At 43.5% G+C, this 16,751-nt stretch overlaps 1 long non-coding RNA gene across 1 annotated transcript; it reads left to right on the forward strand.

The window, feature by feature from the left end:
- Positions 1-943: 943 nt before the first annotated feature.
- Positions 944-4,821, forward strand: LOC144987438 (uncharacterized). Its single transcript, XR_013651326.1, has 3 exons — positions 944-1,171; positions 3,635-3,997; positions 4,159-4,821. It is a non-coding gene; the product is annotated as an uncharacterized LOC144987438 (long non-coding RNA).
- The last annotated feature ends 11,930 nt before the right edge of the window (positions 4,822-16,751 follow it).

The raw sequence follows: 16,751 nt of genomic DNA on the forward strand, positions 1-16,751 counted from the left end.
TGGGGTCTTCTTGCACCCCGAACAACAACCTCAGCCCAGGATGGATGGTCTCTCGGAGTGGAGCAGGAGGAAGGCCACACATTCGGGGTCCCACGGAAGCGTGTCCTGGGCGACCGTCAAACGGGTGATCGCCTGTGACTGCTTAGCAGCGAGTTGATAGGCGCTGGAGAGGAGAGTCTCTTTCTCGGTGAGTGCATCAGCGAGTTTTACTAGTTCGTCCTTAAGCTTAGTGACAGTTTCATTCATTTGGTCACAGCAGCAGTTTTGACAAACCGTAGAAACCGCCATGAGTGCTGTGTCACCTGCTGACGCTGTGTCACCATATTTGGATTCTAAGGAATCAAAAGGATTCCTTAGAATCCAACCATATTTTTTTACATTTTATAAAGAACTCTGCTCTTTTTTCCATCTGTAAACTTCATGGAAAACAAACCTGTTATGGAACTCTAAAGTATCAAATGTAAATTGCAGCTTCTTGATAACCCCTAAGCTAAGAATCATTCCAATGTCTATGTAACTCCCTTTTTATTTTAGTTTTAATTTTAATATATTTTATTTAAGTTTGTATTTTTCTGTATTATTGTTATAATTATTATTTTATCTTATATTTGTTGTTTGTACAAGTTGTTTACTTTTTTCTATACTTGTCATAATTGTAAGTTATTGAACACCTTATACAACTGTCACAAATTGTAGACCTCAAGTGTATTTTCAATTTAAAAAAACAAAACAGAACAGCAGAAACTGCAGTAGAACCGGTTTCTGTGAGGAGGAAGTCTGAATTTACAGGAACTGATGGTGCTTTCCTGAATGTTGGTGCTGGTCTTTATTAATCAGAACCTCGGATTCTGACAGAAGTCTCTGGATCAGAACTCTGTTCTTGGTGTTTCTATGTTCATGTCAGATGAATGAGCTGGAGTATTTTCATACAGTTGATCTAGAACAGAAGTGAAAGAGAAACATAAAGAGTGATCTGATGGAAGTGGGCGTGGCCTACAGATATACCATCCATTCAGGTATTTTGCTGTCATTCAGGTGCAGTTAACGACATTCAGACGTTAAAGTGAGTTCAGGTTCTACAGAATCAGGGATTTCATCCTCAGAACAATGTCTGCTGTTCTGTCTCCATGGTTCTATGTGGTTCTATTTCTCGTCTGTGGATCTTCTGAAGGTACGTTCTGCTGATTTACATCCAGACAAACTTCAACAGAATCTAACATGAAGATACTTTCACTTTCAGCAGAGCTGGGCTTCTCTCTGTGTAACCTTTGTTTTATTTCTACCCATAACTTCATAAGGATTTGGTCATGACAACACAACAATCAATAGAAATGTATTTCTCTTTAAAAACAAAGGTTCACTTTCATCCAGGTGGCTCTTTTTGAGTCCCCTTCCTGAAAGACAATCTCCGGTCACATAGCTTAAATGTTCTATATCACTGTAATGGCTTCTTTAAAATAAATAAATATGACTGAGTAAATGTTTATTTATTAATTGTGTGCGTTGATGTGTTAACGTTGACAGCCCTGATTTCTTCTTTTAAATAATCATAAATAGGTTTAACAACTTGGTCTAGCTTTGGTACAATAACTGAAACCAATTAAAGCCGGGGGTGGCGTTGAATGACCCGCAGGAACCACCTGCCCACTACCCACCCTCGCCTTCCTCACCCGCCTCTATGCACCACTGTTGCCCTCACTGCCGTCCTTTGACAAAGGCTACTAAAAGCTGCATGTGACAAATTGATGCAAAAAATGTTATCTCCATAGCAACCATTTTATGTTTTAGTCAGAAGCTCAGAGGGGACAGAGCTTTTGCTGTAGCCGCTCCAAAGCTGTGGAATACTTTGCCGCTGGCCATTAGAGAAGCCCCTTCACTGTCCATTTTTAAAACCCATTTAAAAACCCATTTTTATGCTCTGGCTTTTAACCTAATATGAGACCACGGTTTTTCTAACTGTTTACTGTTTTCTATAGTTTTATCTCCCTCTGTGTTTCCCCCCCCTTAACATGTTTTAATGTTTTTTACTGTTGTGTTCAGCACTTTGTCTCAACTACTGTTGTATGAAAGTGCTATATAAATAAAGTTGAGTTGAGTTGAGTTGAGTAGTCACATAATTCAGCTAAAAAATGTGTAAGTTCCAACACCAATTTTGGGAGCTCACCATGCGTTCACCAGCTCAGTGGCCCTGTGGAAGAGTGTCCACCCTGTGACTGGAGGGTCGTGGGTTCAAATCCAGGCCGAGTCATACCAAAGACTTTAAAAATGGGACCCAATGCCTCCCTGCTGGACACTCAGCTGTAACCCTTGGTCTATCCTAGGCACTTTACCATTGGTAGTTGGGTCATCTAGACCCACTAGACAGTGCTCTGAACCTTTTTTCTTCAATGATTTGTGATCTTCACTGGTGTCCATGGATTACATGAAATCTTTCCACCTTTATCCACCTTTGTCATGGTAGGGAGAACACCTCAATGGAAGGGGGGGGGGGTCATCTAAGATAGCACAAGGGTTAAGGGTTGGATTGGGGGGTAGAACCACCAAATGCGTAGCTGTGTCTGCAGCTCACCAGTCAAATGTGGAGAACAAATGTCAAACCCCCAGGTGTGTGACAGACAGATGATGGGACTTTAACTTTGACTTTAAAATCTTCAACTTTTAATGGCAACATTTTTTTCCCAATTGCTTCCTAATGATCCCCAAGTTGAGGTCACTGAGGTCATTGATAAGCTCCTCAGTGCTCCTCAGTGTCTCCAGGTGTTGATAAAGTCCGTCTTGAGAACCTCAAAATTCCAGATGCTGATCATTTTCCCCCAAATTACTTTGTAATGATTCCTAAGAAAATCTGAAATGATCAAGGAAAATCGCTAGAGTTTGTTCCTGATACAAAATCTGTTTCTAAATCTAGGACTGAAGCTGCTTTTTTAGAAAATTAAAGATGGCGGTCTCCCCCCAAGGTCAAACTCTAGAGGTCATTGTAGACTTAAGCTAGTGGTTCTTTTCCCATATTGTGTAGAACAGTAAAAACAGTTAAATTTTGGAAACATTCTCTACGATTGATGGCTGGTCCATAAGGAGGATGTGATTCCGGTCCAGATGTTTCCTCAGAGCAGCAGAATGATGGGAGGAGGTCTGACCGCTCCTCCTTCTGGATCTGAAGGAGCTGCAGCTCATCCAGAGCTGTTCTCCAAGCTGAAGGAAGTTCTCCTGAAGTCTGAAAGGTTCTAGCTGGAACAGATTCTGGTTTTCCCGCCTTTCAGGGAAGAATTCATCTCTGAAGATCCTACAGAAAAGACATGAAGCTCTCAGACGTCCTCCAGCTCAGACCCAGTCCAGATCCATCACAGAGAACCTCAGAGTTCTGCAGCAGCTGATCCAGAACTGTAGAACCTGGTTCTCCTCAGAAGAACTCAAAGATCATCAACAGTTTTAGGAACTTTTTCATCTGAAGTTTAGGAACCAAAGAAGCAGAAAAATCTTTTTCTTCTTTCTGTGTTCTGACTGTTAGAGGTTCTGGAGGAATTCTGGACCAACAGAACCTTTACAGAGAAACTGGAGGAGGATCCAGAAAGTTCTGGAATGATGAAGAAGAGCTGCAGTCTTCCTCCTTCATCTCTGTGTTCTTCTCCTGCAGGTCTGAACATCACAGCTAAACCTGGAGGGAACGTCATTCTGACATGTAAAGATGAAAAGAATGACAGTCTCATTCTTTTGGAATGGAGCAGAGAAGATCTTGGGGATGAGGCAGTTTTTCTGTTCAGAGATGGACGACCATTTCCACCAGCTCAGCATGAATCTTTCAGGAACCGAGTGTTTCTGAAGGACAGTCAGATGAAGGATGGAGATCTGTCTGTGGTTCTGAAGAACGTGACGATTAAAGACAATGGAACATACAAGTGTAGAGTTGTAAAGAGAAGAACCAAGAGATCTAATTTACAGACTCCTCCCATCTCCACCGTCCGTCTGTCCGTGGTTCCTTCAGGTGATCCGTCTCCAGGTGATCAGTGTTTGTGTTCCTGCTTGATGTCAGAGTAAAGGTCTCAGATCAGACGTGTTTTCTGAAGATGTTGTTGATGAGACTCTGCAGGAAGCAGCTGCTCTGATGAGGAAGAGGAGAGGATTCTGTTCTGCACTCATCATCCTCTCTCTCTCCTGCAGGAGAACAAGGAGGAAGAGTAGGAGACAAAGAAGGAAAGGAGGAGGATGGAGGAACGAGGAAAGAAGGAATGATTGCAGGAGGGATCATTGGGATTGTTCTGGCAGTTCTTGCTGCTGCTGCTGTTGTTGGTCTCTGGATCTACAGGAAGAAAACGGCTTCAAACCGTTACATTTAAACTTAATTCAATTTCGTGTTTCCAATTGAAGTGATTCATTTAAGTTGGATCAACTTTTTTCTTTTTGGAGTCCACTTTCAGACCCGAGTGGCGAGTTCATGTCAGCCACAGAAAGAGAAACAAACCATTTGGACTTGAACAACTGATTGTAATGTAGATCTATATCTAATAGAACATTACTCCCTGAAAACATCACTGTAGAAAATAATAATCAAAAGGCCATTATTTCTTCAAAGACCCACTCTGATGGTGTTTTTGATGTTCTTGTGGCAGGTTTCCTGTTTTGCTGTAGCATCAAGTTTTACTCTTGGTCCCCTAATGCCCTCATGGTTGTCACCTGTGTCTTGTTTGTGTTTGTCTATTTTAAGGCCTGTCTTTCCCTCCTCCTGTGCTGCTCCATAGTCTGCTGTTTCCCTGTTTCTAGTTGTCTTGCCTGCTCAGCAGTGGTTTTTGGTTTTTCAGTCAATTAAAGACTTTGCTGCATCTGGAACCTCCTGCCTCGTCCTCTCTGTGCCTGGGCACCTCCACAACCCTCTCTGGGACATTTTCTGATGATGATGATGGACACATGGAAATTAATTGAAAATAGATTAATTTAAATTAATCTAACTTAATTAATTATTTCTTCATTCAATTCATTATGAATCAGTAGCAGTTAATCAAATGCCGTTTGAAAAGATTGAGTTTGTAAATAGATGTTTCAGTCAGCAGACCACAAATTCCTTGCTCTGCTCCATTCTGATGCATCCACCGTCAGACAAATGTTTTATTGGTCATGTCAATTTACAAGCAAACACACTGTAACGACCCAGCTGGTACATTACTCGTAGCAGGAAAACAAGAGGCGAGTTATCAATCAACTGGCTATGCTGGAGAGCTGTTCGTGTCCCGTATACCTCACGACTCCGACCAGTCTCAGAGAGGGAGAAGCAGATTGCATAATCTACTGTCTGCCAATTTATTTTGGACACATCGTTGATGTGGGACATCACACATGATCCATCCCCCTCTCCTCTTCCCTCACTCATGGCGCAACAACAAAAAGTAAATATAACAGGAAGAATTAACTAAAGGGTGGAACAACAAAACTACCAGGTGAAAAGAAATTTGGGCAAAAAGTAAAACACCCATGCTTAGCCCTATTTTCAGCAGGGGACCGCATCCCACAATCCCCTGCTGCCAGCAGACGTGACCGCCACTACAATACATTAGCCCCTCTTTAGGCCTGAACAATTAGAACAGAATGAAGAAAATTCTTATACAAACTGTTCCCTTTACATAACATCAACAACAGCGATGAGACCCCCTCCAGGAGTGAGGGGAGCAGGCTGCTCTGTGGTGCAAAGACAACAATCTCCACCTGAATGTGGAGAAGACAAAGGAGATGGTTGTGGACTTCAGGAGAACTCCCACTCATCATCAATGCTGCTGTGGAAAGGGGGAGCTGCACCAAGTTCCTGGGGGTGCACACTGCATCACTGGCCAAAAAATCCCAACAACGCCTGTACTTCCTCCCCAAACTGAAGAGGGCCAGAGCTCCTCCCCCCATCATGCAGACCTTCTACAGGGGGGCCATGGAGAGCATCCTGACCAGCTGCATCACCGTGTGGTACGGAGCCTGCACCACATCCTGATGGAAGACTCTGCAGCACATTGGAGAAACAGCTGAGAAGGCCGTTGGTGTCCCTCTCACTGGCTTCTCGGACATTTATCTGCCTGTTCAGGTTCTAGTGTCTCACCAACACAACTACCTGACAATCCTGTTTCTGGGTGTGAACTTTGTACCTGAGAAGCTTGTTTTCATTCACTTCTGATAAGTCTTTACATTTGTGGATGAATAAATGAAATACGTGAAGTGAAGCTGTAAGAGACGACAAACAGGCTCCTCAAGGACTGTTTGATTGTCACTGAGACCTGGCTTCTCTCATCCATACCAGACACAGCCATAGAGCTAGCAGGCCGCCCTGTACACCCAATGACAGGGGCGGGGACTCTGGCTAGAATAAAGCAGGGGGGTTTGTATACATGTCAACAGAAGCTGGTGTGTTGACTCAAAGACTGTTGACCGTCACTGTTCCCCAGATCTGGAGGACATGACTGTTAAATGCAGACCTGTTTATCTTCTGTAGCATGATTACATAATTTAGTATCATGCTTTTATTTTACTTTCATACTTTTTGATGATGCATTCACTTGATCCTTTAGGATCATGAACATTCTGTGAAGTCAGTGCTGAAACTTGGATCAGTGTTTCTGTCTGTGTCTGAGCATTGTGGTCATAACTGTCATTGGTACCATGAACAGGTTGTCTCTTAACTCAGTGCTTGTAAGGATGAACTCAGAGTCATTACATGCTATGACTCTGATTCATACATGTCGGGTAATAAAACCTGCTTGATGTGAGGAGGGAACTCTGAGCAGAACGAAGCATTTTTCCTGCAGACGCCTCTGGCTCTCTCTGTTGCAAAATGTTGGAAAATTCATGCAGACTTTTTCCTTTTTCCCATTTGCACATCTGGCTTTTGATATGAAATGAAGTGGCCTTGTGGTAGAGTGTCTGCCCTGTGACTGGAAGGTCGTGAGTTAAAATCCATGCAGAGTCATATCAAAGACTCTAAAAAGGAGACCCAGTGCCTCCCTGCTGGACTCTTGCAGAGTCCTGTAAGACAGTGATTATGGAACAAAGAAGGTGAAAATAAGAAACACCAGGAAGATGCAAGTAAGAGAGAAGAAGAAAGTGGATTGTTGGGAAGAGGAGGATGGAAGGAGAGGAGAAAAGAGGCAGAGGAGGATGGAAGGAGAGGAGAAAAGAGGCAGAGGAGGATGGAAAGTGCAGAACATATGATGAGGGGGACTATTCCTGGACATTTGATCAAATATGCTCCTTATAAGCCTGACATTTCTGATGAACCATAATAGGAACAGAAATGTTGTTTGTTTTGGAACGTGACTTCTTGAAGGAAGATGAAGGATGAGCACAGAGAGGAGTTGGCTTTGGCTGTGCCTGAGCAGAACTCTGCTGCAGGGGCATGAATGGATACTGTGGGTGTAACTATGAGAAGGAGAAAAGGAGGAGAGAGGAGAAAGAAAACGGCGGTGAAACATGAAAGTTCTTATTAGTTATATCATATTCGACCTCTGGCAATCAGGTATACTGGAATACATGCAGTTCCTTTGGAACACGCCCATTTTATCTGTCTAGAAAAAAGGTACCAGTAAATACAGAATGGCTGATGATTTGAGCGCTGCAACAATTCCTGATCCTAGTCCTTATGTAGTCCTGATCCATCTGGACCAATCACACTCCTGGTTTACATGCATTGACCTCACTGATGCTTTTTCTGTCTGCCTCTACACCCTGAGGGTAGAGACATCTTCTTCTTTATATTTGAAGGCCAGCAGATGTGTTACACATGTTTACCACAGGGGTTCTCATTCTCTCCAGGGATTTTCATTCAGGTATTTCTGACTGTCCTCCTCCAGCCAACATCACTCTCATCCAGTTTGTGGATGAACAGTTGATGCAGGTTTAGAAGTCCCAGGCGTCAGTCTTAGTCATCTAGCGACCACAGGGTTTAAAGTCAGCCAACATAAACTGCAGGTGTGAGCAGACAGGTAGATTTCTTCAAAGGAGTTGTTTCTCAGTCAGGTACTGACTTGTCTCTGACTCATAAATCACCTGTGGTGTCTCACTCTAAGAACTGGAACTCAGAGACTGAAACTGTTTTCATTGAACTATAATAGGACCTGGCTGCAGCCTCTGAGCTGGCCACACCAGATTATATGTAATAGTCTGTTCTTTCTTGGTGTTTTTGGAACAGAAGATGTTGCAAAAGGTGGAGGAAGAGTAGTACTTATGTACCTAAGCGTTATGTTAGACAACATGGAAAAGAGACATGGTGACCTCATCAGAGGTTACAGGTATGTGTTGGTGTGGGTGGATGCATTTACTGGGTGGCCAGAGGCGTGGCCTACCAAGAAGGAAGACAGCAGATCAGTAATAAAACATCTGGCTAAGCATTACATTCTACGCCATGGTTTTTGTTGAGAATAGGGTTCTTTATGGCTTAGTTTTTGCTTCCTGTTTTATTTTGAAGGTTTGTCCTGCCTGTCTTAGTTTCACTTCCCCTTGTCCCATTCTCCCCTGATCGTCTTCACGAGTGTCTTGTCAGTCTCGTCAGTTTAAATGTCTTGTCACTGCCTTCCTCTGGGCTGGTCAATACTGTCTGCCTGTTTCCCCTGCCAGTTGGTTTTTGGTTTCCCTCCTCAGCAGTGCCAGTTATTTAAATAAACCCCTTGTTTTTGGAACCACCTGCCTCCCATCTCTGCATTTGGGTCCTTTACCAACCCCATACGTGACAGAATGGACCAGCCAAACCTTTTTTTTTGGCCCCAGCTTCAGGCTCCTCTCTCTGTGTGTGGGTTAGGTGGTGGCGGGGCCTTGGGGGTCAGCGCCTCGGGGGATGGGACACCTGGAATGAGGGAACCTGGGCCCTATGCTGGGGGATAGCTGTTTGTCCACCGGGGGACAGTCTACCAGCTGTCCACAACTTACCCCCTTCCTCATATAATCTCTTATTAGGGTGATGGGGGGGTTCAGCCTGCGATGCACCTTGGGGGGGGGGCTACTTGGCAGTGGTCCCCCTCCCATGGTTGCCTTATGGAATGAGCCCCCCCTCTCTCAGTTTTATTTGCACCTTAGACATGCACGCCGCCCTTGGTAGGGGGGGTGCTTGGACATCACTGCCAGCAAGCAGCAGATGTCCTCTTAGCACCCTACCCGCCAATTTTAACTGCACCCCCTTAGTACACGCACCCTTTATTCCTCCAAATATACACTCCAACATAAACACATGCACACACACACCCTCACAAACACACACACATTTCACAAGGAAGGTGGGACCTTGGACCATCTGTCCCCTACCCAGTCCCTGGTAGGGGGTACTGGGCCCTTGGCAACGGCGGCCGTGTCCCCTGGGTGCTGGTTTCCCGGGCCCGGCGGCCCTCTCTCCATGCAGGGAGGGGGATCCCTGAGCTTTCTAGCAAGACCAAGAGCCGGGGATCACATCACACCTGAGCCGGGGGTTTCCATGTCCCTGTGGTGAGGGTTCTGGTCCTTGCACCTGAGTGCTGGGCCTCGCCAAATTTCCAACTGTGGGGGAGCCTAGTGGGGCCATGTTTACAACACCCCTGGTGGGCCTCCTTTTCTCCTGGATGTCTTTCTCCTCCTGGCCGGGGCCGGCTGGCCCCTGCCCTGCTCCTTCCTGGACCAACTGTGGGCCGGGTGGGTGGCTGCCTGGAGCGCGGAGCGGGTCTCCCTTGGGGGGTTCTGGTTAGTACCTGGGGTTGGGGTGGGGGGATGCCCAGAAATCCTGGGTGGTGATGAGGTGCTTGTCTGGGGCTGTGGGCACCCTCTCGGGTGGGGCCCTGCGTTGGCCCCCCCTGCGCGGCTGGGGGGCTGCTCTCCTGGTTGGGTTGGGGCTTACACTCTCTGTACCCCCCATGCCTCCCTGCTCTCTGGCTCTGGGGGCCCCGTGGGGGTCCTGCTGGCCCTGGACTGGGTGTTGGATGTGATCACCTCAGGGGGCGGTTGTTCTCTATCTGCTGCCGTGTGGCGTTGGGGGGTTCTGGCTGCGGCTGCTGCTGCGGTGGGGGTCTTGGGGTGGGGATGGCTGGGCACTCTCCCTCCTTCTTTTCACGTTCCACCATCCATTTTAGAAGAACATAAACACTCACCTGAGCACAGGTGTTAGCTCACCTTTGCACTAACAGTTTGCATGATTGAATGAATGAAATATTTCACACTAGTTGGTTTAAAGGCATAGGTATGCGTGTGAACACTATCTGTTTTGTGTACATGTTGACATGTGGACATTTTTGCAGCTAGCAGGTGTGTTGATAACATTTGAGTGTGTGTGAACAGGCCCCGCCCTTGGAAATTTGTGTTACATTTGAACCTTGCCGTGATTATAAATATCCAGTAACTTGTTGCTTTATGCTGCTTCATGATTTTACCCCCCCCCATTCTATCATCACCCACCTACCCCCCCTTCTCTCTAACATCTCTCTCTCTTCTTCCCTCCTTTCCTTTTCCGTCCGGTCCAACACCAAAGATTTTCAAATATGATTAAAATTAATAAAGTTTGGCCTCAATTACAAAAGGGGTTTATTCAGACATACCTCTGGTTTGTCAGAAGATTCATAACCCCTGTTGTTAATTAAAAAATAAATAAATAAAAAGGTTCAGAGCTCTGTCTAGTGGGTCTAGATGACCCAACTCCCAATGTTAAAGTGCCTAGGATAGCACAAGGGTTAAAGACGCTTGATCAGGTCATCAGGAATAGAATGAAAACGATCTGACTGAGTATAACTGATCTACTTCTTCCAGTAGTCCCCCTTTCCATGTTTTGTTGGCTGTTTTTGTTGGTGATGTCATCGTCTGGAGCTCTTTCTGCCGGGTGAACAACATCTCTAGCCGCCATGAGTTCCTAAAGTTAGGATCACGGAGCGATCCAGGAGTTACAGACACCTGTTTCTGTTCTCAGGACATCCTGGTGGCTACAGGACTCTGTGGAGGACCAGAGGTGAAGGCGGCCGGAGGCAGAAACAGGACTGTCAGGCATGTGATGGTGAGACACTAGAACCTGAACAAGCCCCGCCCCCCAGCATCTTCCTCACCAACGTAAAATCAATAAACTGAATGAAGTGAAGCGGGGATTTACACAGACCAGGGGCCTGTTTCAGAAAGGAGGTTCGACCAACTCTGAGGTTAAACTTGAACTCTGAGTTGGTCAATCGAGAGATTAACAACTCTGAGTTTTCTGTTTCAGAGAAGCTGATCGGAGTTAGGTCAATCAACTCTGAGTGGACTGATTCGGAGGTAAGCGTGCGCACCGCGACTATAAGAAGCCATTATCAATGGAGTGCAGATATCACGAGTCACCATGGCAACCGTGAAAAAAAGAGGTCTGCGTATTTTTCTCCAGCTGAACTTGACGTGCTGCTACAGAGTTACAGTGAATATGAGCACATATTCCAGAAGAAAAGCAACACCGCTGCATCTGCAAAACAGAGACAGTTAGCGTGGAAAACATAGCTGCTCAAGTTAATGCCTAAGTTTGCATTTAAATCATTGATATAAAATATTGACTGTAATAACTTTTTAAATAGCGTAAGGTGTGAAATAAAATATGGTGATATTTAGGTGTACTTTTGAAGTGTTATTCCTGGTGTAAATGCATGAAATGCTGCATAGTGTACAGAACCAATCTGGGGGAAAATGCATTTAACGTCGGTAATGTTTAAAGGACTTTCTTGTTAACCTTCCCCTCTTGCAAACGTTGGTCAGTTTAATATTAATACATGCAATTGTGTTTTTAAAAGTGAACCTTTGTCTACCCTTGTATTGATCAAGTGGTATAGGTTTATATGGGATTAAGAAAGTAAGCAGTGCTAGCAAATTGTGTTTCCAAAAAGTAATTGTTACATTAATCTAATCCAATGTCCCTGATTTCATTTTCATGTAGATGCAATCCTGCAGGAATTAAAAGAACATGGCAGCAGCTAAAAATGAAGTATAAAAACATAATTCAATCAGGTCAAATGTGAGCATGTCATGGATGTAGGCTTTGTTGACAATATTTGACATATGAAACATCTACATAGCAATACATAATGTTGTTTTCATTGTATATATGTAATTGACTGCAACGAAAAACGGTAACGCTCAAACAAAAACGTATGGGGAAATGACAAAAAATCCAGTCTAGGTCTCAAAAACCTCGCACGACGTAAATGTAATTCTCTATGAATTAATGCAGCCTCCTCGTCTATTGGGTCCTCCAAAAAAGAACAAGCCATTCTTGTCACTTTGACCGTCTCTGTGTGACGGAAATGTGGGCAATGAAGGTTAAAGCGAAAAATACCGCTTCGTCTTTAAAAAGGGGAGGGGACCGGCAGAAACCTTGAGTTTAGAGAATAAAACCTGCTCCCGACCAGGTTAGGTTCACAGCGTAAGTAACCATGGACACTGACTCAGAGTAAAAGTTACCTCTCTTTCAGAAACGGGTTTGACTTACTCTGATTACTCTGGTTTAACAAACCTCCCATTCTGAAACGGAAAACCCAGGGTTTCCCTGATTTCAGGGTTAATGCACTCAGAGTTTACACTTAACCTCCTTTCTGAAACAGGCCCCTGGATCTACTGGTGTTCAGCATAAATAATTCCTCAGTGATTCATTTCAGTTCCTCAGAGGTTCATTTTATTCCTTTAACCTTCATTCATCCAGGAGAGACAGAATGAGGAGAAAATCCTTTTTTCATTTGTGTTCTGGCAAAAATTAAGATCTTTAGAGAAATAAAAGGAGGAACAGGAAACACAGAAAGAAGCAGAAGAAAACAGTAAAAACCAGAAAATCATGAAATTATGAACATGATTAGAATCATTAAACCATTGATTCTTTAAAATGATCATTCAGATTCATTTGAAATACTCTGGAACTAAAGAGTCCAGCTGAAGGTTTTCAGGAAATGATTCTCTGGTTCTGCAGACTGACAGGAAGAAGAACCAATGAGGAGTTAGATTCAGGGACTTTCCTTTTTTTTCTTTTTTCTTTTTTTATTTAACTTGTTCTGTCCAACAGCTGAGCAAACAGATCAGAGCTGAAGGCTTTTTGTGTTGGACAGGTTTGACTATCACAAAAAGATGTTATATAGCTTCAAGAAACTAGAGTGTAGATTTGTATAAACCCCTTTTTGTCGTATTATTTTTTATTTATTTGTTACATTTAGTGTGTGTGTGGAGGGAGAGGGGAAGAATGTGAGGGGAGAGTGGAAGAGAGTAAAAGGAAGGAAAGTGAAAAGGTGGGGGATACAAGCACTGATTTGACTAAGTTATTAATTTAAGCTGTAACAATTATACCAGATCTGCTGGAAAGACGAATGTTACATCAAAGGTGAAAATCTGAAGACATCTGTCCATCAATACACTGTAGGTAAGGAGGGGGGGGTGAGGCAGACAGGGAGCAGTGTGGCAGTGTGCACGTGCACGTGGGGGTGGAGATACATGCATGCTGCCGACGTGAACCGTGTTCATAAGGGGAACCAGATCCTACCCAGAAACAATCAGTCACCTATTTTGGAACTGTAATACTACTAAAAAACTTTGGAAAGATTGTGCACGTTTTATAAATTACAAATTAGATTCACAATTTCAGATGAAATTTGAACATATCATATTTGGCCTACACGAAAAAAATACAAGATCAAACATAAAATTGGCAATTAATATATTTATAATATTTGGTAAATTTCATATTCACAAATCAAAGTTTTCTTCATCACAACTTTTTTCCCTTTAATAATTAAAGAATTAGAATCTTATTTACATACTATTTCTAATAGTTTAAACAAAAAGGCCATACATATTTATGAAAACTGTCTGTCTCTTAATATTTTCAATGCATAGCATCTGTAATCTTTTTGTAATACATGTACCATCCCCTGACATTGTTGTTGTTATGACTATTGTTCCTGTCATACACATTTGTTCTATTGTGTTGAATAATAAAGTAAAAAAAAAAAGGGGAACCACGTCCTCGTTCAGGGACTTTCCAACTTTCCATCCAATCACAGACTCTGGTCCGCCTCCATGGCTGCAGACACGCCCCCTCCAACAGTGTTAAAGTCATCATCAATCTATGATCATGACAGTTCTCTACCAAACCCCAGAGAGCTGCAGGTTCTGGTCTAGAATGTTCTGCTAGATTTCTGTGGAGTCATATTTCTGCCACCATGTTGCACACAAAACTTTCTAAGTTGCAAGTGAAAATAATAAATCTTTGCTTTTCAGTAATTTCTTTTCTGCTTTGATATTTTATTTTAACATTCTCATTTTTTTTTTGCTTTCAAAAATGTTTTTTGCGTTTGCAAAACACATGTCTTCGCGTGCCTTGTGTCAAATCTGGCTTTTGTCCCATCTTTGACTACTTGACTAAGCCCCGGCTGCAGCCTGCAGAATTGCTCAATATAGTGAAATGCTAGTTGGGCAATATTCACACAGGCATGCTCAGTCAGGTGTGTGTACACCTTGAAAAGCTTCAACTTGTTAAAAAAGTAGACAATTTTTGTTGATCAGGAAGAGTTTTTCATTTTCTCCGGGATTCGTTTTGTTCTTTTTTTTGCCATGAACAGTTTTACTGTTTCCAAAAGCTCATAATAATAAACATGGTGACTTGCCGTTCTTCCAGAAACGTCCTGTGTTTCTCTTTATAATCTGGATTTCGCCATTTTGACCATGAGGGTAACAGTCTGCACGCACATCAAATGTTTAGTCATTTTTTCCAGCATTGGGCGTAACCTGCGCAAATGATTGTCGGTCACTTATGTGTCGGGGGCAGAATCTTTTATTATTTATTTTTAATGCTCTCTGATGGATTTTACAGTTGTATAAAAGTGAATTAACTTGAAATGAGGCTCAGTATGTTGAAATTATTGTTGCAACACATCCATGACAAATACATCAACTGACTTCAACGTTGTCAGAGAGGAATAAGCAAACTCATGGATAGTTCTAGTTCTGATTCTATTGCCCCTTTCCAACATTGATGTTGTTTTTTTTTTTTTTTTTTTTTTTTTTTTTATACACTGTATTTTATCCCACGAAGGGAAATTCTTTCTCCGCATTTGACCCATCCCCTTGGGGAGCGGTGAGCTGCAGCCGAAACCGCGCTCGGGAGGCAGTAGTGTTAAGGGTCTTGCCTAAGGACCCTCACTGGGTGATGTTAACTGCTCGCCATTGATATGGTAATTGCCCCCAGTACCATTGCTCATTCCCCTCAGGGAATTGAACCCTGGTTTCCTGCATGGTAGCTTGTCACCTTACCAACCGAGCTACCTTGCATTCGTTAATACGTGCAGAAACAGTGTGCTTCTTAATTCTGATAACAGCCCCCTGACTCATGGTGAGGAGCGTTACACCCACAATTCCCCACTTCTCAAAGTGAAAACAACCGTCTGACGTCCTCATGAATACTCCTGGAGTTTCTTTGTGAGGAGACGTCTTCGTCTCTGAGATGTTCTCCGTGTCAATCAAAATGCTGCTCTGCAGGTTGACACTCATCGCCATGGAAACACAACAGACTGTTAGAGTTAGAACAACAGCAGATCACTGCAGCTCTAAGTCTTTGTTCACTTCATCTTTTTCTGACCAGTGTCCACCTTCATCCTTGGTTTGCACGCCGTCAGGCAGGCGGTGGACGCCTTCACCTTTGACCTCTCACACACGTGGGTTTGGGTTTGGTGTTGTGACTCAGCGCGTCTGAAACAACAGGATTCCAGCAGAAACAGTCAACAGGACCTGCAGACAATCAAACACAACAGAATGACAGAACGGTCCCTCCCCAGGTTCACAGAGGAAAGGTGCAGTTCTAGGACTGACCAGTAGAGGGAGACAAACCACAAGAAGACCTGTTCACTGATGTCTGCAGCTGTTTACATGTCAAAGGTCAAACCAGAATACCAGAACCGTCTCATCAATCTGGATGAGACCAGATCAAAGGACAGAAGGAACCGGACTCTTCCTCACAGTTCCACAGATGAAACCGAGCTGCTTTTTCTCTACGGAGAGAATAAACCTTTATGGCAGAGAGACGGACGACTGCAGGCCTCTAGAGTCTGCATTATTTATGTTCCCATCATCCACAGTGATGAGGATGATGGGAAATAATCATGAAACATCGTCTAAGGATGAAGATGAAGAAACCCTGTAACTGTAAACACTGACTCTATGAGAAGCTGTTCTGTTCCATGGACCACGTGTAAAAACGTGTTTTTATCAAACACTGATGCTTTAGGATCTGTTTAGAATATTATCATACATTTGTCAGTGTTTTGGTTGCTGAAGGGAATTTTGATAAATAAAACAAATAAACGAAGCACATAATTTTCCTTTTTTACATTTTGCATTCGTGGCTTCTGACAAAAGCAGCAAATAACCTTTAACCCAAAGTCCAGAAAGGTGTAGTCCAAACAGAGATGCATTTAAAATGTATTTACCTGTCTTTTTAGACCCTTTTCTTGGTTCACCTGTTGGCCGGTTTGACTTTAAATTAACTGTTTAACTTGAATAGGATTCAGTGATGATGGAGGAAACTGAAACAAAAATGTCTTTTAGCTCTGAGGACGATGAAAATGTTACTGTTTACATCACATGACCACTGAGGTCAGGTTGTATTCAGACTGAGGAATCTCAGAGTGAACCAAAGACGGGTCAGAGAGCGGTTCTGGTCCCAGACCAGGATCCACTTTGGTGTATTCAGACTGAGGATTAGTTCTGGATTATCAGACTCTGGTTCACTTCAGGAGGATGTCATGTGTTCAGTCTGAATCCAGCCTCAGTCTCCTCACTCACACACA

The sequence above is a fragment of the Oryzias latipes genome, chromosome 18 (genome assembly GCF_053564925.1).
Source record: "Oryzias latipes strain Hd-rR chromosome 18, Olatipes_Hd-rR_3.1".
Taxonomy (NCBI): Eukaryota; Metazoa; Chordata; class Actinopteri; order Beloniformes; family Adrianichthyidae; genus Oryzias; species Oryzias latipes.